Source organism: Lepidochelys kempii, chromosome 3 (genome assembly GCF_965140265.1).
Source record: "Lepidochelys kempii isolate rLepKem1 chromosome 3, rLepKem1.hap2, whole genome shotgun sequence".
NCBI lineage: Eukaryota > Metazoa > Chordata > Testudines > Cheloniidae > Lepidochelys > Lepidochelys kempii.
Genome location: NC_133258.1, coordinates 138,986,952 through 139,014,110, shown reverse-complemented (window position 1 = coordinate 139,014,110; position 27,159 = coordinate 138,986,952). Strand labels below are relative to the sequence as shown.

General features: G+C 50.1%; 12 non-coding genes across 12 annotated transcripts; all 12 read right to left on the bottom strand.

The window, feature by feature from the left end:
- Window positions 1-1,085: 1,085 nt before the first annotated feature.
- TRNAL-AAG (transfer RNA leucine (anticodon AAG)) lies at window positions 1,086-1,168 on the bottom strand. The gene has a single exon. It is a non-coding gene; the product is annotated as a tRNA-Leu (tRNA).
- A 230-nt stretch (window positions 1,169-1,398) lies between these two features.
- On the bottom strand, window positions 1,399-1,481 carry TRNAL-UAG (transfer RNA leucine (anticodon UAG)). The gene has a single exon. It is a non-coding gene; the product is annotated as a tRNA-Leu (tRNA).
- A 442-nt stretch (window positions 1,482-1,923) lies between these two features.
- On the bottom strand, window positions 1,924-2,006 carry TRNAL-CAG (transfer RNA leucine (anticodon CAG)). Its single transcript has one exon. It is a non-coding gene; the product is annotated as a tRNA-Leu (tRNA).
- Window positions 2,007-2,486: 480 nt separating this feature from the next.
- Window positions 2,487-2,569, bottom strand: TRNAL-CAG (transfer RNA leucine (anticodon CAG)). Its single transcript has one exon. It is a non-coding gene; the product is annotated as a tRNA-Leu (tRNA).
- A 1,508-nt stretch (window positions 2,570-4,077) lies between these two features.
- Window positions 4,078-4,160, bottom strand: TRNAL-CAG (transfer RNA leucine (anticodon CAG)). The gene has a single exon. It is a non-coding gene; the product is annotated as a tRNA-Leu (tRNA).
- Window positions 4,161-4,623: 463 nt separating this feature from the next.
- Window positions 4,624-4,706, bottom strand: TRNAL-AAG (transfer RNA leucine (anticodon AAG)). The gene has a single exon. It is a non-coding gene; the product is annotated as a tRNA-Leu (tRNA).
- Window positions 4,707-4,881: 175 nt separating this feature from the next.
- TRNAL-AAG (transfer RNA leucine (anticodon AAG)) lies at window positions 4,882-4,964 on the bottom strand. The gene has a single exon. It is a non-coding gene; the product is annotated as a tRNA-Leu (tRNA).
- A 223-nt stretch (window positions 4,965-5,187) lies between these two features.
- TRNAL-CAG (transfer RNA leucine (anticodon CAG)) lies at window positions 5,188-5,270 on the bottom strand. The gene has a single exon. It is a non-coding gene; the product is annotated as a tRNA-Leu (tRNA).
- A 463-nt stretch (window positions 5,271-5,733) lies between these two features.
- On the bottom strand, window positions 5,734-5,816 carry TRNAL-AAG (transfer RNA leucine (anticodon AAG)). The gene has a single exon. It is a non-coding gene; the product is annotated as a tRNA-Leu (tRNA).
- A 175-nt stretch (window positions 5,817-5,991) lies between these two features.
- On the bottom strand, window positions 5,992-6,074 carry TRNAL-AAG (transfer RNA leucine (anticodon AAG)). Its single transcript has one exon. It is a non-coding gene; the product is annotated as a tRNA-Leu (tRNA).
- Window positions 6,075-6,294: 220 nt separating this feature from the next.
- Window positions 6,295-6,383, bottom strand: TRNAL-CAG (transfer RNA leucine (anticodon CAG)). The gene has a single exon. It is a non-coding gene; the product is annotated as a tRNA-Leu (tRNA).
- Window positions 6,384-6,792: 409 nt separating this feature from the next.
- On the bottom strand, window positions 6,793-6,875 carry TRNAL-AAG (transfer RNA leucine (anticodon AAG)). The gene has a single exon. It is a non-coding gene; the product is annotated as a tRNA-Leu (tRNA).
- Window positions 6,876-27,159: the final 20,284 nt, after the last annotated feature.

The window sequence follows — 27,159 nt, the reverse complement described above, 5'->3', positions numbered from 1 at the left end:
CGAGGCCCACGGGGAGGACGTGGGAACTCCTTCTCTGACAAGATCAGCAGCAACCGCCCGTCCGTCCAAAAAAACCCGAAGCAAACCCCAAGAGAACAAAAGCCTGACATGCTGCAATCAGGAGTGGGATTCAAACCCACACCTCCATGGGAGACTACGACCTTAACGAAGCGCCTTGGACCACTCGGCCACCCTCACTGGGAGCGGCATGCTGCCAGCGCTCTCTTGCAGCGGTGGCAGGGGCCGCGGGCCCACCAGAGTCCCTCTCTGGCTTCGACAGGGCTCAGGCCAGAGTGGAGGAGCCTTTTCTCCGAGGCCCCGGGGGAGCATGTGAGAACTCCTTCTCTGACGAGATCAATAGAAGCCGCCCGCCCGCAAAGAACCGAAGGAAGCCCCAAGAGAACAAAAGTCTGAGGGCTCTTTTCTTGGTACTAGGTAAGGGGCCACGGGAGCGGGTCTCTCTGAGTCCCTCTCTGGCTTCTACAGGGCGCAGGCGAGTGTGGCAGCGTCTTTTCCCCGAGGCCCCGGGGGAGGATGTGGGAACGCCATCTCTGACGAGATCAACAGAAATCGCCCGCCCACAAAGAACTGAAGGAAGCTTAAAGAGAACAAAAGCTCAGCATGCTGCTCTCAGGAGTGGGATTCGAACCCAAGTCTCCGGAGGAGAGTGTGGCCTAAAAGCAGCATCTTGGATAGCATGGCCAGCCTGACCAAGCAGAGAGAGACCCCTCTGAGTGGGAGTCAAGAAAAAGCACCCGCGTGCGGCACAGGGAGAAAAAACACCTCAGAACTCTCCCTCCATGTGTCCCACCTCCGAGGGGGCGGAAACTCAGGGCTTCGATTCAAACCCATGCCTCTGGGGTAGACTATGACCTGAACGCAGCACCTTAGACCGCTCGGCCACCCTGAAGGCCTGCAAGGAGTCCCTCCGCTACCTGTCAGCAGAGCGGCCAATGCTCAAGCACACTGGAAGTCGCTGCCTGCTCCCGCGGCCCCTTACCTAGCAGCAAGAAAACAGCCCTTGGCTCCATCCCACCAAGAGGGGACCAGGGAACGCTTCCTGCCATGACAGGCAGAGAAGAGGCTGTCAGGGGTGGGATTCGAACCCACGTCTCCGGGGGAGACTGCAACCTTAATGCAGCGCCTTGGACCACTCGGCCACCCTGACTGGGAGCGGCGTGCTGCTGGCGCTCTCTTGCCCACCACTAGCGGTGATTGCAGGGGCCCCGGGCCCACCAGAGTCTCCCTCTGTCTTCGACAGGGCGTAGGCCAGCGTGGCGGAGCCTTTTCTCCGAAGCCCCGGGGGAGGATGTGAGAACTCCTTCTCTGACGAGATCAACAGAAGCCGCCCGCCCGCCCGAAAGGAAGCCTCAAGAGAACAAAAGCCCGGCACACCGCTGTCAGGAGTGGGATTCGAACCCACGCCTCCAGGGGAGACTGCAGCCTAAATGCAGCGCCTTAGACCACTCGGCCACCCTGACAGCCTGCTGCATCTCCCTCTGCTAGCTCAGGCACACTGGAAGTCGAGGCCCGCTCCCGTGGCCCCTTACCTAGTACCAAGAAAAGGGCCCTCAGCTCCCTCCCACCAAGAGGCAGCCAGGGAACGCCTCCCGCCATGGCAGGCAGAGATGAGGCTGTCAGGAGTAGGATTCGAACCCACCTTTCCGAGGGAGACTGCGACCTTAACACAGCACCTTGGACCGCTCGGCCAATCTGACTGGGGGTGGCATGCTGCATGGCCCCCGTACCCACCAGAATCCGTCTCTGGCTTTGACAGGGCACAGGCCAGCATGGTGGTGCCTTTTCCCCGACGCCTGGGGGAAGACGTGCAAACTCCTTCTCTGACAAGATCAGCAGCAACCGCCCGCCCGTCTGAAAAAAAACTGAAGCAAGCCCCAAGAGAACAAAAGCCTGAGACGCTGCTGTCAGGAGTGGGATTCGAACCCACGCCTCCAGGGGAGACTGTGACCTGAACGCAGAGCCTTAGACCTCTCGGCCACCCTGACGGCCTGCAAAAAGTCCCTCTGCTAGCTTTCGGCAGAGCAGCCAATGCTCAGGCACACTGGAAGTCGTTGCCTACTCCCCCGGCCCCTTACCTAGCACCAAGAAAAGAGCCCTTGGCTCCCTCCCACCAAGAGGCGGCCAGGGAACGCTTCCTGCCACAACAGGCAGAGAAGAGGCTGTCAGGGGTGGGATTCGAACCCACGTCTCCGGGGGAGACTGCGACCTTAATGCAGTGCCTTGGACTGCTCAGCCACCCTGACCGGGAGTGGTGTGCTGCCAGCAGTCTCGTGCCCGCCACTTGCAGGGGCCCCAGGCCCACCAGAGTCCCTCTCTGGCTTCGACAGGGCGAAGGCCAGAGCGGAGGAGCCTTTTCTCCGAGGCCCTGGGGGAGGATGTGAGAACTCCTTCTCTGACGAGATCAACAGAAGCCGCCAGCAAAGAACCGAAGGAAGCCCCAAGAGAACAAAAGCCAGGCATGCCGCTGTCAGGAGTGGGATTCGAACCCACGTCTCCGGGGGAGACTGCGACCTGAACGCAGCGCCTTAGACCGCTCGGCCACCCTGACGGCCCTCAAGAAGCCTCTCCGCTAGCTGTCAGCAGAGCTGCTAACGCTCAGGCACACTGGAAGTCGAGGCCCGCTCCCATGGCCCCCTACCTAGTACCAAGAAAAGGGCCCTCAGCTCCCTCCCACCAAGAGGCGGCCAGGGAACGCCTCCCACCACGGCAGGCAGAGATGAGGCTATAAGGAGTAGGATTGGAACCCACGTTTCCAAGGGAGACTGCGACCTTAACACAGCACCTTGGACCGCTCGGCCAACCTAACTGGGGGTGGCATGCTGTAGGGCCCCTGTACCCACCAGAGTCCCTTTCTGGCTTTGATAGGGCACAGGCCAGCGTAGCGGTGCCTTTTCCCCGAGGCCCACGGGGAGGACGTGGGAACTCCTTCTCTGACAAGATCAGCAGCAACCGCCCGCCCGTCCAAAAAAACCCGAAGCAAACCCCAAGAGAACAAAAGCCCGACATGCCGCTGTCAGGAGTGGGATTCAAACCCACGCCTCCATGGGAGACTACGACCTTAACGAAGCGCCTTGGACCACTTGGCCACCCTCACTGGGAGCGGCATGCTGCCAGTGCTCTCTTGCAGCGGTGGCAGGGGCCGCGGGCCCACCAGAGTCCCTCTCTGGCTTCGACAGGGCTCAGGCCAGAGTGGAGGAGCCTTTTCTCCGAGGCCCCTGGGGAACATGTGAGAACTCCTTCTCTGACGAGATCAACAGAAGCCGCCCTCCCGCAAAGAACCGAAGGAAGCCCCAAGAGAACAAAAGTCTGAGGGCCCTTTTCTTGGGACTAGGTAAGTGGCCACGGGAGCGGGTCTCTCTGAGTCCCTCTCTGGCTTCTACAGGGCGCAGGCGAGTGTGGCAGCGTCTTTTCCCCGAGGCCCCGGGGGAGGATGTGGGAACGCCATCTCTGACGAGATCAACAGAAGTCGCCCGCCCACAAAGAACCGAAGGAAGCTTAAAGAGAACAAAAGCTCAGCATGCTGCTCTCAGGAGTGGGATTCGAACCCAAGTCTCCGGAGGAGAGTGTGGCCTAAAAGCAGCATCTTGGATAGCATGGCCAGCCTGACCAAGCAGAGAGAGACCCCTCTGAGTGGGAGTCGAAGAAAAAGCACCCGCGTGCGGCACAGGGAGAAAAAACACCTCAGAACTCTCCCTCCATGTGTCCCACCTCCGAGGGGGTGGAAACTCAGGGCTTCTCAGGGGTGGGATTCAAACCCACCTCTCCGGGGGAGACTGCGACCTTAACGCAGCGCCTTGGACTGCTCGGCCACCCTGACTAGGAGCGGTGTGCTGCTGGCTCTCTCTTGCCCGCCACTAGCGGTGATTGCAGGGGCCCCGGGCCCACCAGAGTCTCCCTCTGTCTTCGACAGGGCGCAGGCCAGCGTGGCGGAACCTTTTCTCCGAGGCCCCGGGGGAGGACGTGAGAACTCCTTCTCTGACGAGATCAACAGAAGCCGCCCGCCCGCCCGAAAGGAACGAAAGTAAGCCTCAAGAGAACAAAAGCCTGGCACATCGCTGTCAGGAGTGGGATTCAAACCCATGCTTCCAGGGGAGACTGCGACCTGAACGCAGCGCCTTAGACCGCTCGGCCACCCTGACAGCCTGTAAGAAGTCCCTCTGCTAGCTTTCGGCAGAGCGGCCAACGGTCAGGCGCACTGGAAGTCACTGCCTGCTCCTGCGGCCCCTTACCTAGCACCAAGAAAAGAGCCCTTAGCTCCCTCCCACCAAGAGGTGGCCAGGGATCGCCTCCCGCCACGGCAGGCAGCGAAGAGGCTGTCAGGAGTAGGATTCAAACCCACGTTTCCAGGGGAGACTGCAACCTTAACACAGCACCTTGGACCGCTCGGCCAACCTGACTGGTGGTGGCATGCTGCAGGGACCCCGTACCCACCAGAGTCCATCTCTGGCTTTGACACGGCACAGGTCAGTGTGGCGGTGCCTTTTCCCCGAGGCCCAGGGGGAGGACGTGGGAACTCCTTCTCTGACAAGATCAGCAGCAACTGCCCACCTGCCCGAAAAGAACCGAAGGAAGCCCAAAGAGAAAAAAAGCCTGACACGCAGCTGTCGGGAGTGGGATTTGAACCCACGCCTCCAGGGGAGACTGCAACCTTAATGCAGCACCTTAGACCGCTCGGCCACCCTGACAGCCTACCAGATGTCCCTCTGCTAGCTTTCAGCAGAGCGGCCAACGCTCAGGCACACTGGAAGTCAGTGCCTGCTCCCGCGGCCCCTTATCCAGTACCAAGAAAAGAACCCTTGGCTCCCTCCAACCAAGAGGCGGCCAGGGAATGCCTCCTGCCACGACAGGCAGAGAAGAGGCTGTCAAGGGTGGGATTCAAACCCACGTCTCCGGGGGAGACTGCGACCTTAACGCAGCGCCTTAGACCGCTCGGCCACCCTGACCGGGAGCGCTCTTGCCCGCTACTAGTGGCGATGGCAGCGGCCCTAGGCCAACCAGAGTCTCCCTCTGGCTTCGACAGGGCGCAGGCCAGCATGGCGGAGCCTTTTCTCCGAGGCCCAGGGAGAGGACGTGGTAACTCCTTCTCTGACGAGATCAACAGAAGCATCCCACCTGCCTGAAAAGAACCGAAGGAAGCTCAAAGAGAACAAAAGCCTTACACGCAGCTGTCAGGAGTGGGATTTGAACCCACGTCTCCAGGGGAGACTGCGACCTGAACGCAGCGCCTTAGACCGCTCGGCCACCCTGACAGCCTGTAAGAAGTCCCTCTGCTAGCTTTCGGCAGAGCGGCCAACCGTCAGGCGCACTGGAAGTCACTGCCTGCTCCTGCGGCCCCTTACCTAGCACCAAGAAAAGAGCCCTTAGCTCCCTCCCACCAAGAGGTGGCCAGGGATCGCCTCCCGCCACGGCAGGCAGCGAAGAGGCTGTCAGGAGTAGGATTCAAACCCACGTTTCCAGGGGAGACTGCAACCTTAACACAGCACCTTGGACCGCTCGGCCAACCTGACTGGTGGTGGCATGCTGCAGGGACCCCGTACCCACCAGAATCCATCTCTGGCTTTGACACGGCACAGGTCAGTGTGGCGGTGCCTTTTCCCCGAGGCCCAGGGGGAGGACGTGGGAACTCCTTCTCTGACAAGATCAGCAGCAACTGCCCACCTGCCCGAAAAGAACCGAAGGAAGCCCAAAGAGAAAAAAAGCCTGACACGCAGCTGTCGGGAGTGGGATTTGAACCCACGCCTCCAGGGGAGACTGCAACCTTAATGCAGCACCTTAGACCGCTCGGCCACCCTGACAGCCTACCAGATGTCCCTCTGCTAGCTTTCAGCAGAGCGGCCAACGCTCAGGCACACTGGAAGTCAGTGCCTGCTCCCGCGGCCCCTTATCCAGTACCAAGAAAAGAACCCTTGGCTCCCTCCAACCAAGAGGCGGCCAGGGAATGCCTCCTGCCACGACAGGCAGAGAAGAGGCTGTCAAGGGTGGGATTCAAACCCACGTCTCCGGGGGAGACTGCGACCTTAACGCAGCGCCTTAGACCGCTCGGCCACCCTGACCGGGAGCGCTCTTGCCCGCTACTAGTGGCGATGGCAGCGGCCCTAGGCCAACCAGAGTCTCCCTCTGGCTTCGACAGGGCGCAGGCCAGCATGGCGGAGCCTTTTCTCCGAGGCCCAGGGAGAGGACGTGGTAACTCCTTCTCTGACGAGATCAACAGAAGCATCCCACCTGCCTGAAAAGAACCGAAGGAAGCTCAAAGAGAACAAAAGCCTTACACGCAGCTGTCAGGAGTGGGATTTGAACCCACGTCTCCAGGGGAGACTGCGACCTGAACGCAGCGCCTTAGACCACTCAGCCAGACTGACAGCCTGCTGCAACTTTGTCTGCTAGCTCAGGCACACTGGAAGTTGAGGCCCGCTCCCGTGGCCCCTTACCTAGTACCAAGAAAAGGGCCCTCAGCTCCCTCCCACCAAGAGTCGGCCAGGGAACGCCTCCCGCCACGGCAGGCAGAGATGAAGCTGTCAGGAGTAGGATTCAAACCCACGTTTCCGAGGGAGACTGCGACCTTAACGCAGCCCCTTAGACCGCTCAGCCACCCTGTCGGCCTACAAGAAGTCCCTCTGCTAGCTTTTGGCAGAGTGGCCAACGCTCAGACACACTGGAAGTCGCTGCCTGCTCCCACGGCCCCTAACCTCGCACCAAGAAAAGGGCCCTTGGCTCCCTTCCACCAAGAAGCGGCCAGGGAATGCCTCCTGCCACGACAGGCAGAGAAGAGGCTGTCAGGGGTGGGATTCGAACCCACGTCTCCAGGGGAGACTGCAACCTTAACGCAGCGCCTTGGACCGCTCGGCCACCCTGACCGGCTTCAACAGGGCGCAGACCAGCATGTCGGAGCCTTTTCTCCGAGGCCCCAGGGGAGGACTTGGGAACTCCTTTTCTGACGAGATCAAGAGCAACCACCCACCCGCCCTAAAAGAACTGAAGAAAGGCCCAATAGAACAAAAGCCCGGCACGCCGCTGTCAGGAGTGGGATTCGAGCCCACGTCTCTGGAGGAGACTGCGGCATAAACACAGCACCTGATGGCCTGCTGCAGATTCTTCTGCTTGCTTTTGGCAGAGAGAGGCATGCTCAGGCATCGTCCTTCTTTGGTTTCAGAAAAGAGCTGCTGAAAAGGCTTAATATGTGGAAGGAATTTGTAACTTTTTCTTTTGTCTTGTTATGTGAGGTGATGGAGTTTCATATAGTGTAGACAGCAGTAGCCATTCTGTGTTTTCGAGTGTCGGTTGTGGATGTGAATGTTTGGCTCATCTTCTTTGGAGTGTGATATGTGTGAATGTTTTCCACTTACCCCACATGTATGGGGTGGGGCTAATCTGTGGAGTGTTGTATATATTCCCATGTGGTTGGCAAAGTCCTCAGCTGGCAAACAGGAGCAGCAAACAGGGGAGTTTCAGAGGGAGTTTCTGTGGGGAGAGAATGCACGTGGGCTGCTGTTGTGGGGGAAGGCTGTCCTCAGCCTCCGTGGCCCTGTGGGTGTTGCCTCTCAGTGCTGTACAGCATGTTCCTTCCTGCCCCATGCTCTATTGGGTTCATTCCTCCGTGGTGCTCAAGACAGCTGCATGTAAACTGGAACAGGTGCTCTGAGGGGGTCCCAGAGAATTAGAAGAATGGAGGGCCTTTCCTCTAGGAGGACTCTGGTAGCGTTTGGCTTGTTCAGTCTTGGATACACAAGTCTGAGAGGGGACATGTTCACTCTCTTTAAGGGGCAAGCATCAAGGAAGGTGAAGAGGTATTGAAAGAAAAATACAGTGATGTCCTAGGGCCTCATGGCTGTAACCTGGCCACATATGGATTGCAGCTATCTATTAGATGACTGTTTCCGATCACCAGAGGAATGAGGTCCCAGAACAGCTTCCCGGTTGGAGTTGTAGGGATAAACAACTGACTTAGTTTTACATGAGTTGGACACATGTATGAATGTGATTGTATGATGGGGGTGCTTGTCCTGCCAGGGGGGCAGGGCTCAGCAGCCATAAACACTCATGCCTCAGGGTTTCAGCTGCTCACCCACAAATTACAGGCAGGTATCTGACCCACCCCGCGCCATGTGTTCTTGGAGGTTTGTAGTTCTCTCTTTCCACTGAGGCATCAGTGATGGCTATGGCTAGAGACGGGACATTGGACGGATGGGTTAGTGTTCTACAGTGGCTTCGAGGACTTTCTATCTCAGCTATTTGTCTGGCTGATTCTTGCTCACGTGCTCAGTGTCTGAGTGCCCTCTGTGGGGTCGAGCAGGAATTTTCCCCCAGTGCCAGGTTAGACTGGTAGTGGCCTTTGGATTTTTTTTTTGTCTCCTTTTCAAAGTGTGGGTCCTGGTCACTTGCCAGGATTATCTGGGTATATCTCTGTGACCATAGGCACCTCTGTATTCACATCCAACACAGTACTGCAATGGTTTTCATGCAAAATATGCCTTGGGAGGTATTTAAAAAACAATGACACTGATCAAAAATATCATTGTGTAAGCAGAGTCAGGACGAGCTCCACCCTGACATCTGGTGGTGAGGTGTGGCAAGTTGTGAAAAAGAACTTCAGGGGCTGATCTCATTTGCATAGGCACACCACCCTGCCTAGAATGAGGCCATAACTGCTCAAATGGTCACTTTGGCTGTTGTGGGATCCCCAGTGTCTCTGTTATTGGGGCGGGAAGAATAAATTGTTATTACCTTGATTATGGGAACTGTGCTTGGAACTGTACTTTGCCTTTTGTTATGATGGAGGGACTCACCATCAACTAAGTAGCACTCACTAGGCAAGGGACATGGGTTCCAAAATTCTGTTAATTGAGAGAGGCTTGAGGCAGGTGTTAGTACTTGGTGGTGTGGGCCCCTTTGTGAGGGCCTGAAACACCAGTTGCACCTCTGTCTCTCTCCACTGTAGAATGTCAGAGCTAATTTTGGGTCTATTAGGAGTCTTGCTACAGGTACTGTGCTGAATTCACTTTGGTCTTATGGTGCACCAGCACTAAGGCTTCCACTACTATGAGCTGGAATCACCGAGCACTGTGTCAAGTAGTGGGGAGCCGGAAGATCTAGAGTGCAGTGGTGCTGTTCATGGATAGACTGGCGGAGTGTTCGTGAGACGGCGAGATGGAGCTGTGCAGAGCGGAGCCGTTCATGAGGCGGCGAAGTGAGCTGAGCAGAGCTGTTTGTGAGGTGGCGAGCTGTGCAGAGCGGAGCCCTGTGGGGCAGTCAGTTTCAGGACATGTAAGGTGCCCCTTACCTCTTTCCCTCACACACAAGCACATTTTAGCCAGACTGGGGAGTAACACTATGCAGATGAACTTTTGAACTCTGGGGCTGGACTTTTTTGGACTTTGGGTGATTTGTGGATTGCTGGACTCAAGAGACATTTGGGTTCTGGGACTCAAGAACCCGAGGGAAAGGATGTGGCCCAATTTGCTGGGGTGGGTCTTTGCTCATGGTTTGGTTAATGAACACTAGTTGTGTTGTTTCCCCAATTTAATGCTGATGACATTTACCTCATGTTATTAAAGATTCTCTGCTACACGGAGACTCTGTGCTTGCGAGAGGGGAAGTATTGCCTCTTTGAGGCGCCCAGGGGGTGTGTAAGATTTTCCCAGGTCACTGGGTGGGGGCTCGAGCCAGTTTTGCATTTGCTTTGATGAGAGGGAACCCCTGTGTACTGAACCCGGCCCTTGCTGCTATCAACTTGGCCTGGCAGAAGGGTTACAATTGCAAAAGAAATGTAACAATGCTGTATGTGACATTGTGGATACTTACTAATATTATGCTTTCAAGGCTGTGACTAAAAGGTGTTTAAGCCAGGCATGTCAAAGGGAGTTGATAAACAAGTTTTCTCCAGACAAAGAGGCTGATATATCAAACCAGGGGTGTGGCCCATATTCAATGGGCTACTCGTTTGTAGCCGTTTGTAGCGGGGGTTGCTGCAAGAAGAGATAAGTAGCATTGTAACAATCATTATGGAGGGAGAAATCAGCATGCAACGGAATTCCCCAGACCTCATAGCACCTTTACTGATCACGCACCAATTAACTTTATGTGGGGGCACCCTTCAGAAGAAGACATCTCAAAGTTTCATTGAACTATAAAGAGAGGGAGAGCAAATCCACACATGATCCTTCACTTCAAGGAGACAAGAAACAAAGCAATTTGATTTCTGTGTTGGAACCTTCCCAGACTGGCCAATAAAAAGCTGGAAAGGAGACTGTGGGTGAGAGAAACCATCTTGAACAAAGACTGTATCATGCTAGATTAAGTTTTAGTCTTTTAGATGCATGTTTTCACTTCTATTTGCTTGTAACCCGTCCCTATCTTTTATCTGTTTTGCTTGATTTGACAGAAGAATGCTAGCAGGAGCATCCCACACACTGACATTGCTGCCACCCCAAAAAGGCTTCAAGTCCAGCTGGTATCACTTAGCCACTTTCTGTTGGAGCATTACAGAGAGCTGGGTGGTGGTAATTATTGGGCTAGACACAATTGACACAGTAACTGGGTGTATCTATATTTGGGAGAAACAAGTAATCATGGGCAGTGCTCTAGGGGAGATGACGAGGTTGTGTTTTCTGCTTACCTGTGTCATGTTCTGTTTTGCTGGGGAACTGAATGATACATGTGCATGTACTGAAAGGGAAGCAGCCTGGGTGTGTTGGTAACTGAGATATCATGAAAGCAGGCTAAGCAGCACTGCTCATGGGACAGCTGAAGAAGTGCCCTGTGACACTTGATATCACTTAATCCGTGATCTCTTGTTAATGAACTTGTTTTTCTTTTGTTTTAAATCATCAGTGCTGGATAAGCTTAGTAAAGTTTGTAGGTTAGAATGTCACGCTAATGAAGAGGCAATGTACCTAAGACCTTCGTTGTGATGGTCCAGTGAGAGTGACAGGAGGATTTGGGGGCAGATTCTGGGTAGGAAGCAGTGATGAGCTGCCAAAATCTGAAGAACTGGTTCCTTCAGTTGCTCCGGGTCTTCGGTGGCACCTTGGTGGCAGGTCCTTCACTCGCTCCGGGTCTTCAGCGGCACTGAAGGACCCGCTGCTGAAGTGCCGCCGAAGACCCAGAGCGAGTGAAGGGTCTGCCGCCGAAGACCCGGAGTGCCGCCTGGTGAGTAAAAATTAAAAAGGGATTCTCAGCCAGGGGAGCCTCCCCAGCCAAGAGCTCAGGTTGGCCGGACAGGATGGTCCTGCGAGCCGGTTGTGGCTCGCAGGCCGAAGTTTGCCCACCCTTTTAACAACCGGTTCTAAATCGGCTTCAAAATTTAACAACCGGTTCACGTGAACCGGTGCGAACTGGCTCCAGCTCATCAGTAGCTGGAAGTGTTCTAAAATCAGCCTGCAAGGAGTATCCAAGTTGGGCAAAGCCAGGGTCAGGCTTTTGGGTGCTGTTAAGCTGTTGGGTTCAGAGTCCTGAACCAAAGTTGCACAGCCACAAGACACCCAGGGTTACAAGGCAGACACTGACTGAACCCCTTACTGGCCTAGGTGGAATTTAGGTCTGCCAGGTGGCCTGCAGTTGCCGCATCTTTAGTACAGAAGTGCAGCCCATAAAACATACAGTTCCCAGTGAATATTTCAGCCAGGCTGTCCTGATGAAGATGGAGCATTATCTAATGGGGCTTGCATACTCCCCAGGCTACACATCCATTGTAAAAATTAAGCTTGCTGCGAGCTGGCCTATTTTATACAATTTAGGTATGGTTTTCCTTCAGCTGGGCAAACTTTGAACACCCCAGTGCTAAGAATCACAACTGGCTTTTCTTCCCATGATCTCCAAGTGCTTTATAAAGTTTCAGAGAGGAAAACTGAGGTGTGAAGGGGCTAAGAAACTTGATTTCAGTCATGTAATGAGTATGTTAGGAGTAGAACCAGGTCAGCCAGTCCCTAGGCCTGTGCTCTTAAAATTATTGCCTATGCTTTAGTGAGTGACAGGGGAACTGGAATATGAAAAGCCACCCAGAAAAAGAAAGGGTATTTCAATATAATTGATCTGTTTGGCCACGAATACTGGCTGTGTGGGAACAGAGAGAGATAAGGCTAATGGGTTCATTGCAGAGCAATGTGGTTTGGTCTGTAGCCTGCTATGTTGTATGCGCTGCTCCATTATTTCATTTTTATGTGTTTAGGAAAACTAGAAAACTGGTGTGTAACTAATGACTCTTGGTATTTAATTTGCCTGATGTGTGTTGCTTTTGTAGGCGTGACATAAGTAATACTGATGATCGTCATTGTCCAAATACATTGCCCAAGTAAGAGCTCCCTGAGCTCTCTCCCCTCTATTCCCAAAATGTTTAGCACTCAGATTCACTTTTTTTTTGCTCCTTCTATTACCGAGGAAACCCATCTGGTTGATATTTCATAAGCTTTCCATGTAAAGGAATGTGACACAAATTATAAAGCTCAAATACAGTTGTGTTATGGAGTACATACATGCCACAGATATTTGGAATGTGAATTAAAACAAAAACTAGGTCAACCTTTTCTTAAGACGCCAGGTGTTTAATAAAAAAACATTTTATTCTAGACATTTCTGTTGAAAGAGTTCATCTCAATTTTACAGTAAACCACGAGGTATGTTGTGCCACCTATTGGCAAAAATGACAAATTACAATGGCTTAAGAATCCAGTTTGAAGCAGAATCTATCAGTCTTAACATGAACTGACTTTCTTCCAGTAAAATACTGGAGGAGGCTCCTACATACGAACGGCCATACTGGATCAGACCAACGGTCCATCTAGCCCAGTATTCCAACAGTGGCCCACGCGAGGTGCTTCAGAGGGAATGAACAGAACCGGTAATCAAGTGATCCATCCCCTCACTTCCATTCCCAGCTTCTGGCAAACAAAGGCTAGGAACACCATCCCTGCCCATCCTGGTTAATAGCTGTTGATGGACCTATCCTCCATGAATTTATCTAGTTTTTTCTTGAACCCTGATATAGTCTTGTCCTTCACAACATCCTCTGGCAAAGAGTTCCACAGGTTGGCTGTGCATTGTGTGAAGAAATACTTCCTTTTGTTTGTTTTAAACCTTCTGCCTATTAATTTCATTTGGTGACCCCTAGTTCTTGTGTTATGAGAAGGAGTAAATCGCACTTCCTTTTCCATTTTCTCTACATCATACATGATTTTATAGACATCTATCATATCTCTCCTCTCCCCACCACCCTCAAGTCGTCTCTTTTCCAAGCTGAAAAATCTCAGTCTTATCAATCTCTCCTCATATGGAAGCTGTTTGATACCCCAAATCATGTTTGTTGCCCTTTTCTGTACCTTTTCCAATTCCAATATATCTTTTTTGAGATGGGGCGACCAGATCTGCAGACAGTATTCAAGATGTGGGCATACCATGGATTTACAGAGAGGCAGTATAATATTTTCTGTCTTATTATCTGTCCCTTTTCTAATGAGTCCCAACACTGTTAGCTTTTTTGACTGCTGCTGCACATTGAGTGGATGTTTTTAAGACGAGAACTATCTACAATGACTGCAATGAGCCTTTTTTGAGCGCAAACAGTTAATTTAGACCCCATCATTTTATATATATAGTTGGGATTATATATTAGTTGCGGATGATACTAAACTGGGAGGAGTGGTTGATATGCGGGAGGGCAGGGATAGGATACAGAGGGACCTAGACAAATTGGAGGATTGGGCCAAAAGAAATCTGATGAGGTTCAATAAGGATAAGTGCAGGGTCCTGCACTTTGGACGGAAGAACCCAATGCACAGCTACAGACTAGGGACCGAATGGCTAGGCAGCAGTTCTGCGGAAAAGGACCTGGGGTGACAGTGGATGAGAAGCTGGATATGAGTCAGCAGTGTGCCCTTGTTGCCCAGAAGGCCAATGGCATTTTGAGATGTATAAGTAGGGGCATAGCGAGCAGATCGAGGGACGTGATCGTTCCCCTCTATTCGACATTGGTGAGGCCTAATCTGGAGTACTGTGTCCAGTTTTGGGCCCCACACTACAAGAAGGATGTGGATAAATTGGAGAGAGTCCAGCGAAGGGCAACAAAAATGATTAGGGGTCCGGAACACATGACTTATGAGGAGAGGCTGAGGCAACTGGGATTGTTTAGTCTGCAGAAGAGAAGAATGGGAGGGGATTTGATAGCTGCTTTCAACTACCTGAGAGGTGGTTCCAGAGAGGATGGTTCTAGACTATTCTCAGTGGTAGAAGATGACAGGACAAGGAGTAATGGTCTCAAGTTGCAGTGGGGGAGGTTTAGGTTGGATATTAGGAAAAACTTTTTCACTAGGAGGGTGGTGAAACACTGGAATGCGTTACTTAGGGAGGTGGTAGAATCTCCTTCCTTAGAAGTTTTTAAGGTCAGGCTTGACAAAGCCCTGGCTGGGATGATTTAATTGGGGATTGGTCCTGCTTTGAGCAGGGGGTTGGACTAGATGACCTCCTGAGGTCCCTTCCAACCCTGAGATTCTATGATTATGTTTTCCACTATGCATTACTTTGCATTTATCAACATTGAATTTCATCTGCCATTTTGTTACCCACTCACCCAGTTTTGTGACATCCCTTTGTAACTCTTCACAGTCTCCTTTGGACTTAATTATTTTGAGTAGTTTTGTATCATCTGCAAATTTTGCACTTCGCCGTTTACCCCTTTTTCTAGATCATTTGTTAATATGTTCAATAAGACTGGTCTCAGTACAGATCCCTGTGGGACACCCCTATTTACCTCTCTCCATTCTGAAAACTGAACATTTATTCTTACCCTTTGTCTCATATCTTTTAACCACTTACTGATCCATGCAAGGACCTTCCTTCTTATCCCATGATAGCTTACTTTGCTTAAAAGCTTTTGGTGAGGGCCTTGTCAAAGGATTTCTGAAAAATCTAGGTACGCTATATCCAGTGGATCTCCCTTGTTCACATGCTTGGTAACCCACCTCAAAGAATTCTAGCGAGACATGGTTTCCTTTTACAAAAACCATGTTGCCTCTTCCCCAACAAATTGTGTGCATCCATGTGCCTGATAATTCTGTTCTTTATTATAGTTTCAACCAATTTGCCTAGTACTGAAGTTAGGCTTATTGGCCTGTAATTGCCAGGGTCGCCTCTGGAGTCTTTTTTTTTTAAAATAATGGTGTCACATTAGCTATCCTCCAGTCATCTGGCACAGAAGCTGATTTAAATGTTAGGTTACATACCACGGCTATTAGCTCAGCAATTTCACATTTGAGTTCCTTCAGAACTCTTGGGTGAATACCATCTGGTCCTGGTGACTTATTACTGTTCAATTTATCTATTTACCAACCCTCCTGGGCAGGTTTCCAGGAATTCAGTGTTAAAATTCCACCACTAAATTGAAAAGTGTATAACAAGAATTTCTCTGCTTTTGACAGAACTCACCTGCCTTTCTAATACTGCTTTATCAGCCATGCCAAACAGGTCTAGTCCTGTGTTAATGGATGGGGAAGGAATGGGTTTTTCCAATTTTTTCAATGGTGGGTAGATGGGACACTGCCTGATAACCTGCAACCACAGGTCCTTACAGACCAGTGGATGCAACAGCTGTTAAAAGTTGTTGCTAGCACTCATAGGCAGGTTGCTGTTGCCCTAGGAGCCAATGTTTGAAAAATGGATCAGAGAATGGGTCTAATGTTGAATCCCCAGGAGTGGCAGAGAGGGGATATGGTTATGTACCAACTGGTTAAAGAGAGAGCCCACGCTGTAAGGCCAGTCTAGGCAGGACCTGTGAGAAAGCAAGTCCCACTGTTTATCAGCTAGAAATCTGATTGGGGAAGAAAACCACATTGAAATGTTTCAGAGTAGCAGCCGTGTTAGTCTGCATCTGTAAAAAGAAAAGGAGTACTTGTGGCACCTTAGAGACTAACAAATTCATTAGAGCATAAGCTTTCGTGAGCGACAGCTCACTTCATCAGATGCATACAGTGGAAAATACAGTGGGGAGATTTTATATACACAGAGAATATGAAACAATGGGTTTTACCATACACACTGTAACAAGAGTGATTAGGAAAGGTGAGCTATTACCAGCGGGGGGCAGGGAGGGACACCTTTTGTAGTGATAATCAAGATGGGCCATTTCCAGCAGTTAACAAGAACAGTAGGAGGGGAAATAAACAAGGGGAAATAGTTTTACTTTGTGTAATGACACATCCACTCCCAGTCTTTATTCAAGCCTAAGTTAATTGTATCCAGTTTGCAAATTAATTCCAATTCAGCAGTCTCTCATTGGAGTCTGTTTCTGAAGTTTTTTTGTTGAAGAATTGCCACTTTTAGGTCTGTAATCGAGTGACCAAAGAGATTGAAGTGTTCTCCGACTGGTTTTTGAATGTTATAATTCTTGACGTCTGATTTTTGTCTGTTTATTATTTTACGTAGAGACTGTCCAGTTTGGCCAATGTACATGGCAGAGAGGCATTGCTGGCACATGATGGCATATATCACATTGGTAGATGCGCAGGTGAATGAGCCTCTGATAGTGTGGCTGATGTGATTAGGCCCTATGATGGTGTCCCCTGAATAGATATATGGACACAGTTGGCAACGGGCTTTGTTGCAAGGATAAGTTCCTGGGTTAGTGGTTGTGTTGTGTGGTATGTGGTTGCTGGTGAGTACTTGCTTCAGGTTGGGGAGCTGTCTGTAAGCAAGGACTGGCCTGTCTCCCAAGATCTGTGAGAGTGATGGGTTGTCCTTCAGGATAGGTTGTAGATCTTTGATGATGCATAGGAGAGGTTTTAGTTGGGGGCTGAAGGTGACGGCTAGTGGCGTTCTGTTACTTTCTTTGTTGGGCCTGTCCTGTAGTAGGTAACTTCTGGGCACTCTTCTGGCTCTGTCAATCTGTTTGTTCACTTCAGCAGGTGGGCACTGTAGTTGTAAGAATGCTTGATAGAGATCTTGTAGGTGTTTGTCTCTGTCTGAGGGGTTGGAGCAAATGCAGTTGTATCGTAGAGCTTGGCTCCTCACAGCTGAAATGCTGGACAGGGAATAGCCCTGACCAACTCCAAACAAATTAAGATCACTGCACATGCTGAAGCCCAAGAGGGTGCTCAGAGCACAGTGGGCTGTTCAAGAACCCACTCCCGAGAAGGGGGTGAAACTCAGGTCCAGCAATATCTGAGTACAAGTTAATAAGTTTAGTTTAAATATTAATGTATAGCCCTTCTATATAGGGAGGGCAAAAGTTTTATTTTGCTTTGTGTTTCAGATTACTAATTGCGTGGATGCTGGAAGATTTTGGAGACGATGCAGTCCTGTGTGCTGTTTTAGCTGGCATTTGGATAGCAGACGTCCTCCTTTGGTGGTGTGAATCCAAAACCTGTTGTATTCGAGGCTGGGGAGACTTCCCGTGGATGACAGTGGAAAATAAAGTGAACAACATGCTCGACATTACCACTGATCCCACCATCCCAGGAGAAATAATCACTCTTTTAGGCTCCTTGGATGGATATGATCCCACTTCAATAAAACTGAAACTGAAAGGCATGGACTTGGACAAAGTAAATAGTAGTGTGGGAATGAGCAAGCACTGGCAATGTATCATGGTTTAGATTGCAAAGGATTTACACTGGTGACTACAGCATTTCTAGCACTGTGGCAGCAACATCACCATCCTTATGCATACATGGGGGAGGTGGGAGAGTGAATTTATTAGTTGGAGGAATAAAAGTCTACCCAGAAGAAGACGGTTATCGCTGGGTGGGAACGGACAGCCTGCTATTTAGTTGTAGTAAGCCCAAGTGCATTCACTTGTGGAATGACATGGCTAAGCGGGACAATTCATTTTAGGCTGAAACACTCCCTTTTGTTCCTATATGCTGGGCAAGAAGATTTTGGGGAAGCAAAACTAAAGTTAGTGACACCAGGAGGGCAATGGGAAAATCTTTTGCCCTGCACTTGGGAGGCCCTGGGTTCTCAGGAAATTTACAACAGGGATAAAGGATGTTTTGATAAGAGGGTGGTTAAATGGTACATAAGGTAAAATGGTTATTAACATGCAGCTCAATATGACAAGAAAATGGCCCCTTCTGGGACCTCGTAGAGCCAAAGGAATAGAAGTGTGGATTTTGGAACCACCTGTAATTAATTAGATTGGTTTTAACCACATATGTGCCAATGTAAAAAGCAATGGGTGATTGATCCAACACACATGGCTGGTCTCTGCTGTTTCAGCTCCCGGCTCTGGGCTGCTGCTCTGGCTCCCCCAGCTCTGAGCTGTGGCTCTGTCCCTGGCTCTACCTTACTCTGCTGTGGCAGCCCCATCTCACATAGAGGACAGGCCCTAGTCTCTCAGCTCCCTCATTGGCCTGCCCACCCTATCAACCTTAGTGTGCTGGCCTCTCCCGATTGGCCCTGTTGACCTATCACTCCCAGCATCAGAACTCCTCTTTGGCCCTTCCCCTTTCTCTTGGTATTGGGAGAAGGACAACCAAAAAAACCACAAAGGCTCAGTCTATGCTACCACTTATGTTGGTATAACTTATGTCACACAGGGGAGTGAATAAATCACCCCCCTGAGCAAGGTAGGTTATACTGACCTAAGTGCCAGTGTGGACAGTGAAATGCCGACAGGAGAGCTTCTCCCACCAGCATAGCTGCCGCTGCATGTTGGGAGTTGATTAATTATGTTGAGGGGAGAGGTCTCTCCCATTGGCATAGAGCAGCTATATGATCTTACAGTGATGCAGTTGCATCAGTACCGCTGTACTCTCTAGTGTAGACATAGCCTTAGTTTCAGTAAGAGCCAACAGCCCCCTTCAGTTGGCTTCCCGGGCAGGTGTGGTGGAAGGTGTTGTGTACACCTTGTACACAGTAGGTTGCTGGACTGCCACTAGCCGGTCAGGCTTGTGCCAGGTTTGGACTAGCTACACAGCCCCATTCTCACAGAGATACACCAGAGATGTGTCTTCCATAAGATCTTAGGATTTGGGTCCTACCAAATTCACGGTCCATTTTGATAAATTTCGTGGTCGTAGGATTTTAAAAATCTTAAATTTCATGGCCTCAGACATTTAAATCTGAAATGTCACGGTGTTGTAACCGTGGAGGTCCCGACCCACACGGGGGTCATGGGAGAGGGGGTTGTAATATTGCCTCTGGCAGCGCTGCCTTCAGAGCCGGGCAGCCGGAGAGTGGCGGCTGCTGGCCGGGAGCCCCGCTCTGAAGGCAGAGCCTCAGCCAGAAGCAGCACGGAAGTGAGGATGGGATGGGATGGGATGGCATTGCTGCCATTACTGCTGTGCGGCTCGTGGAGGTGCATCTGACCAGGCCCTGGAAGTGGCCTGTGCAGCAGAAGAGGAAGTCCCACCCCTCCTCAGCCTGGCCCGGACTAGCAGCTGGAACCTGGTACATGGTAGGAGTCCCCAGCCGGGGCACCCCCCCCCCAGCCCTGCCCCTCCCCAGAGCTTGTGGGTTAAAGGGGCCTTGGGCTGCCTGTGTGTGTGGGGGTGACAACAGTGCCCCCTGACCACGGCACCCTGGGCAGTCACGCAAGTCACCCACGTATAAGGCCAGCCCAGCTCCCCCTGCCCCAAGTGACAACTGCCCCCATATGATGCCACCCTTCCTGCTGCACTGCTTTCAGAGCTGGGTGGTCAGAGAATGGTGGCTGCTGGCCAGGCACCCAGCTCTGAAGGCAGTGCAAAAGTAAGCGTGGCAATACCGCAAACCTGCTCCAAAATAGCCAGATTTCATGGTTTGTGAAGCTTTTTTCATGGCCATGAATTTGGTAAGGCCCTACCTACGATGTACTGCTAGGAATGGCTGTTGTGAGATCCTTAAATCTGATATGCACAGCATCACCCGGTGTCTGTACGGTGTCATTCAGCTTCATAGTCCACCACAGGAGAGCTGGTGAAGCACTAAGCTGATCTCCAGTAAAAACAGCCACTGCCACCACAAGGGGGCTACTTACAAACCATTGAGGGGAACCCAAGCCCCAGCAGGAGGCGACATTGTCGGGGTGGAGGATGGGCTGTGGGTATGTGAACAGAAGTGCAGCTGCAACCACTTTATTAGCACTGTGATCAGGTCAATGTGGCAAAGTTATGCTGTATTGGGTTAGCAGGCTTTCCTGTGTCAGTACATTAATAGGGACTGGGGGAAGAACAAAGAGGGAAGGAACAAACTGCACTGCTTTCCTAACTGCATTTAGGAAAGGGGCCTTCCCAGATCCAGGGAATGGTAAGAGTTAGGGAAAGGAAGGCATTGCATTTAGGCTAGTTTAGTGCTTGGGATATTTTCTCTGCAATGCTTTTGCTCTAAATAAATAATATTTTACTTTAAGGAAGCTATTTGGTTACTCATATCTCAGCTAGAGGGTTTTGTTTGTTTGTTTGCTAAATGAAGACTAAAAGAAAAGGAGTACTTGTGGCACCTTAGAGACTAACCAATTTATTTGAGCATAAGCTTTCGTGAGCTACAGCTCACTTCATTGGATGCATTCAGTGGAAAATACAGTGGGGAGATTTATATACACAGAGAACATGAAACAATGGGTGTTACCATACACACTGTAAGGAGAGTGATCACTTAAGATGAGCTAATACCAGCAGGAGAGCGGGGGGGTGAGGGTGGGGGTGGGGGTGGGAGGGGGGCGGAGAAAACTTTTTGTAGTGATAATCAAGGTGGGCCATTTCCAGCAGTTGACAAGAAGTATTTTCCACTGAATGCATCCGATGAAGCGAGCTGTAGCTCACGAAAGCTTATGCTCAAATAAAATTGTTCGTCTCTAAGGTGCCACAAGTACTCCTTTTCTTTTTGCGGATACAGACTAACACGGCTGCTACTCTGAAACCTAAATGAGACTGAGATTTTGGAGAACAAGATAGAAGACAAGTTCCAGTATGAATCTGAGCCCTGGTTGTTTGCTTATAATGGAAAGTTCTAGATAACTTTAGCTATGGGTATAGTTCCTGATCAGCTTTATAGGAAAATGTAGGTGTAGCCACTGAGTCAGTGGATTATGCTGCCACTTTGTGCTAGCTGTAAGCAGTGGCACAACTCAAGTTATGGTTTCCTGTGAGGTTCATCAGTCAGAAAAGCTCAGACTGCATCTCAGTACTTGAAAGGCTCAGCATTTTAATAAGATGCATCCCGGTGTACTGATTACACTACAGTCTCTTCTGTGCTCTAATTCTACTCTTATGATGTTATGCTTATAAGAAGCACATGGGATTTTTTTTCAGGGGAAAAGGCAATATGCTGCGTTTATTGAAGATACAACAATTAGCATATGCATTCAATCTCTCTCTCTCTCACACACACACACACACACACACACACACACATATATATATATTCTCTCTCTCTCTCTCTCCCACCAGTCCTGAGTCTGGATTAATCTAGTGGCCAGCTAGGTTGATCACGGGTAGGTAGGAGCTGGGTTCTGTCAGTCATGACATGATACTCCGGGGAAGTCTTGACAGGACAAACCCAAAGTTTTATGGCAAGGCACCCTGTTTATATAGTGATTTTCCTTCATTGGGACCAATGAGTTTTGCACAGTCATGCTGTAATCAATTGTTGTTTGACAAGTGCTTGTTTTCCTAAATTGTCCTTCTCATCCTTTATCATGTTCTTTCATCAGGTCTCTCTGGGAGTGACCCCATGCTGGTTTTGATCACAGCTATCTTGTCCCCATTGATAGGTGCCTGTCTCATCTTTAGTGTTGTCAATCTGCCTTCTTCTGACATTTCAACAGGGGTGTGTTGTAATCTTCTGGCACCCTTCCATCTGTCCTCGGTTCCTCCCTAGAACATCTGGTTCGGTGATGGCCCTCACACTTATCTTTTAACACACACATTCCTCATTCACACACAAAACAGAATTGATTTACACAGAGCATTTGAACAGAAACATCAAGTTGAAAATAAAAAAACCACAATCATTACATTCTTTTACTTATTTTAAAATGCTAAACCTACAACAAAGTGGTGACCCTAAAAGGTCTGTTACTGCCTTGAAATCAGCCCAGACACAGATTCTGGCTGATGCCGCTCTACCAATGGCCCATTAGGCCATTCCTTTCTCTTATTCAAAAAGGGTGGCTGGCAGGATATGGTTAAATCATACATCAATACATTTAATGCATGCTACATTATACAAAATACAAACATAAAATCCTACTACTACATGTCCCCCTTTTGACCCCCTCAAAAACAATTCTTGAGTGGGTCATATTTTATATAACTGAGAGGCAATTTGAGCTTGTGGTTGTAATTTAACAAACATTCTTTTTGTCCAGCAGCACATACAACACATTCCTAGCAAGCACACACAGGACAATATTAACACAACTAGTAACGGGTGAAACACAATAGACAATATGCCCTTAGAGGTCGGGGACCAGCCTGTAAACACGTTGTACCAGTGATAGGCTGTCAGTTCATCAGGCCTTCTCATGTAGAGTTTGTTTTAAAGACAGCAAACATGTTAGAGCGAGACATTTTCTCAGGAGGTCACTAAACCTCAGTCTCATTGGGAAGAGTCCAGAAGACAGATGAGAGCTATCATGATAGGCACAGAATGTTAGAGGCCTGCTCCTCCTCCTGCACCACTAGTCCCTGCATCCCCCTCCTGCACCCACGTGGGGAAACTGACCTGGATGCACAAACTGAACTGGCATTGCTGCTCGCTCCCACCCCAAACTGCTGCCCCTAGGGGGCTGGGAGCGGGGAGCGAGGAGCAACATCAGGGCTCCCTGTATCCAGGTCACTGCCCCCGCCTGGGATGCTTAAGGAGAGGGCAAGCGATCAGCAGCTCCTGATGTCCCACAGCACAGCCCAGCTTGGGGAAAGTGATCTGGATGTAGGAAGCCCTGGTGTGTGTGTTGAGGAGACTGTGTGTGTGAGAGAGAGAGTGTGTGGGTAAAAACAGCTAACAAAAGCCAAAGCTGGCCAAAGCACCAGCCATGTGCCCCTCCCACAAAAAGGGAACCATCACACTATCTCATCCTTCACATTTCTCATATGAACTACCAGGGCTTGAATTAATTTTTTGTATGAAACTGGGACAAATTTAAAAACTGTTTACAACATTTTAAAAATAAAAAATATAAAAAACTTTAATACATTTTATATACAGTGTCATTATTTATACTAGTCTTTCTAGTCCTTCCCCCGCAGGCACAGAGAGACACAGAGACTAGAATCAGGACCAGCTGTGCCCCCCAAATGACCAGGTTAATCCTCCAAGTCGGACCCAACCCACATCCCTCCCTAGACCAAACTGGACCTGACCTGTATCCCTCCCCAGAGTGAACCCCATGAACTGGACCCAACACACATCCTTCCTTAGACCAGGAGTGCTGGTGGGGGGATGGGACAGGGGGAAATGCAGGAGGTCCACTCTCCCCCAAGGGTGCTGATGGGGGGATGGGGCAGGCCCAGGGGCACTGGGTCTCCCCCAGGGGTGCTGGTGGGAGGATGGGACAAAGGGACTCCAGTTGCTCCATGGGGCCTGTGCCGAGGGGGCTTACCTGGAGCAAGGAGCACCCACTGGTCAGGGTATGTATCCACTGGGTGCAGTGCCACCTCCTGCCCAGCATGGTCCGGGACCCGCCACGCTCCCCGGCCTCCGCATTCGAATAATGGTGGGGCCAGGGTGGGCGCGAGAAACTGCATGAGCAGCACCCTCCCACCAGCGCTGCCCCAGGCCCGGTAGGGGCCAGAGAGCCTAGGGAGGAGGTGTGGGCCGCGCGCTACCTGGGGAGCCCAGATGTCCGCAGCGCGCGGCAGCCAGAAGCCCCCGGGCCTGCCACCGAGCCTCCCCCTTCCACCAAGCCTCGCTCCACCAAGTGGCCGGCTTGCCGAGAGGAGCCGGGGGACGGGCTGGGCTGGGTGTAGAGGAACCAGCGCCTGCTGCAGCTCACGCGGGTGATTTAAAAGGGCCCGGAGCTCCCGGCTGCCACCATGGCGGTGGCGGCAGCAGGGGCCCCCTCACCCTTTTATATTGCCCAGGCTCCTGGGCATTTGCTGTCTTTGTCTCCCTGTTGGCGGGCCTGTTTGGGGGAGTGGGAACAGTTTCTGAATCATTTTAATGGAATGGCTTTCTGGAGGGAGGAATGGACGATAGAGGCAGGTTTAACGGTTCATTCAACTGCATCAGGAGCAATGGGTTTTGGGATGTCTTACCCAGGCAGGTGATTTGGCCCAGAATGGCCCTCAGCTTTGATACAAAGAGGTAAAGCTTATTGCATGCTTTGAATTCTTCCCCATTTTGGTAGCAATAACTCCCATCACTGTTTAGACACCTGAGGGGGAATGAGGCAAGTTCTCAACCAGATATGCAGAAGGCATATGCAGAAGGCAGCACGGGTAAAGACAGCATTCCTGGTCGTGGTTTTTGGAGCTTTTAGAATCAGCAAACTAGTGCCTGGGTCACCTCGGTGTACTTCAGGAAGGGCTTTGCAGTGGAGCGATTTACAGTGGGCCGGACAATCGGACATCTGGACCCACAGGCTCTCAGAAACAGCTCGGCGGGAGGGGGGGTGGGAGCTGAGATGAGTCCACGCAGCAGGAAGGTGGTGAGGCAGGTATTTTCCCAGAAGGGGCATTGAGGATTTATATAGTGATGAGACCACATGGGGAGGGCAGCTTCTTTATTCATGGTGCCGGAAAGCCCTGCACAACACACCAGTTTGTTACTCTTTTAAGAAAGGGACTGACAAAGTGGAGGCTACCGGTGCATGAATTTTGTTCCCATTCATTCCAGATCGGGGCTGTACCAGCCAATGAGGACTCAGGGCTAGGGCAATTCAGGCAATTGGGCGATGGCATTCAAATGTATACAGGACGTATGTATGTGAGATCCTGGGTAGAGAATCAGAGCTAATTTTCCTTTGTGTCCAATTTCAGAACCGGGCAAATGGGCCAAGGGAGCAGTGGTGTGACTCTGGAGGTTCACAGTTGGTGCTATGTGGTGAGACCATCATGAACTGCCATGGACAGAAAGCCATGCTCTGAGACCAGCTGATGCCCCTTGTACACTTGTAGAAGGGTACTGGTGCAGAAGCACCTATTTATCCCCTGCCCGGTCAGCTCCAATCAAGGGAAGCAGATTGGGGCTGATGGAAGAGGCCTGATGCCGGTTTGAGGATTGGCAACACCTGCTGGCCTGACAAGCCAAGGGCTATAAAGGCTGGAAGGGAGCCAGAAGGCAGGGGGCCAGCAAGGGAGAAGTCACTCAGAGAGCTGAAGGCCAACACTGCCTGTACAGCTTGTACATAGATGGACACTGGTGGTGGGACAACCTTAAGTAAATAAAGAGACGGGTGTTGCACAATGCTGAAGCCTCCTTGAGCCTTACTGGGAAGAGCAAGTGGGCCCCAAGAAGAGAGGCGGGTTGTGAACCCTGTTACAATGCTCTTTCGTAATCTGGGAGTGGGTACCAGCTGCATTATTGTTCACCTTGGTGAAAATGGTGTAGGAACGCATAATGGGTTGAATTTATGATCAGAGTTAGGAGGGATTTGGGGCAGATCCAATAATTTTTCCTTGGGATGACAATTATTTGGTCTGATGTTGCAGCCTGGGGTGTGACATGGGACTGGGAAGCCTCCATGGGTCAATATGATCAGGAGGTGTGAATAGGGAAATAGCTAAATTAATATTGTGATGTGGGGCCAGAAAGGGTTAAGCAACTAGCAGGGACCCAAATTCAACCTTTAGAGACATGTTAGAAAAGTATGTAAATGGTAATTAGGGCTATTCCTTAGAAGTAGTTAACATAACCATGCTAAATGGACTAGAGCTTTGAAATGCAAACATGTATTGTTAGAGAATTAGAGGTAATACTCAGTGTATGTGTTTACTTATATCTTGTTAGATGTTAGCCATGTAAACAGAAAATTCCTGTCTATTACTATAGCTATTGATTCAGAGATCAAAAGGAAATATTAACATGTAGATGAAATGTGGGTGTGATAATGTCATTATCTATATTTCACTTGGAAGACTTGGTAAATAGTCTATAAACTGCTTAATGGATAATTACCTGATGATGATGAATGCAACTAGTTACTTGGGTATGCATACACAATAGGCAGTTCTTCTTCAAAGCTGCTATTCTTCGCCCAAGGAATCCCTGCTGTAAAGATGCTATCATAGTCTGCCAGAAAACTGTATAAAAACTCTTGGGACCTGATCTTTTCATCTTTAGATCTGCTTGAGCTTTATTCAGGGGAAGCATGAGTCGTAAGACTGAGATTTCCAGTCCCATCTGGATCACCCTGGATATGAACATTGGACTATAATCTATGGACTAATTCTGAAAGAACTCTTTGCAACACCAAAGCTGCTCATCTCTACAATAAACTGATCTCAGAACTGCACTCGTGTCTGTATGTATAATGATCGTCTAACCAATACTCTCTTTTCTTTTTAAAAAATTTTAGTTTAATTAATAAGAATTTGCTGTAAGCATGTATTTGGATAAGATCTGAAATATTCATTAACCTGGGAGGTAATGTGTCTGATCCTTTGGGATTGGTAGAACTTTCATATTTGATTTGGCCATCTGGGGGAGAGCCCAAAGGCTGAGTTGCTTTCAAGGGAGCTGGGTTTTGGCTTCGGTGTAACCAGTAAGGTATTATAGGAGCTGTTTTGTGGCTAGCTTGGTGGATCTAATGGTGGAATAACCACCAGCTTTGGGGATTGTCTGCTCCATTCTTTGCTGTTTGCCCTGATTTAAGCAATCTCAGTGTGCCCTGCCCTGATCACAAATACATAATCAAGAGGATTTGGTAAATTCCTCTTCTGCACATTTCTTACTGGGCACCTGAGTTATTCAGGGAAGATGGGGTACACCTATCTGACAGGGAAGCAGACATATTTTTGGCTGAAGGAATCAGTAAATGTCTAGGAACACAGTGGAGGGGAGATGGGAGTCAGCCAAGCTAAATTGCTTGTGCCACCTTGTGGCAGATACCTAATGCATGGCTATGGCAAGAACATGGTTACTGGATAAAAGGGATTGAAGAAGAATTTTAAGGACGGCATCCCTTAAGCAAGCAGGGGGAGGAGGGTCTAGTAAAGTGAGGAGCTGACCCCCTGCCTTTTTTTCTAGCCCTTCCTAAGGAAGTGCGATTCAGGGCTCCTATGTCTGGTACAACAG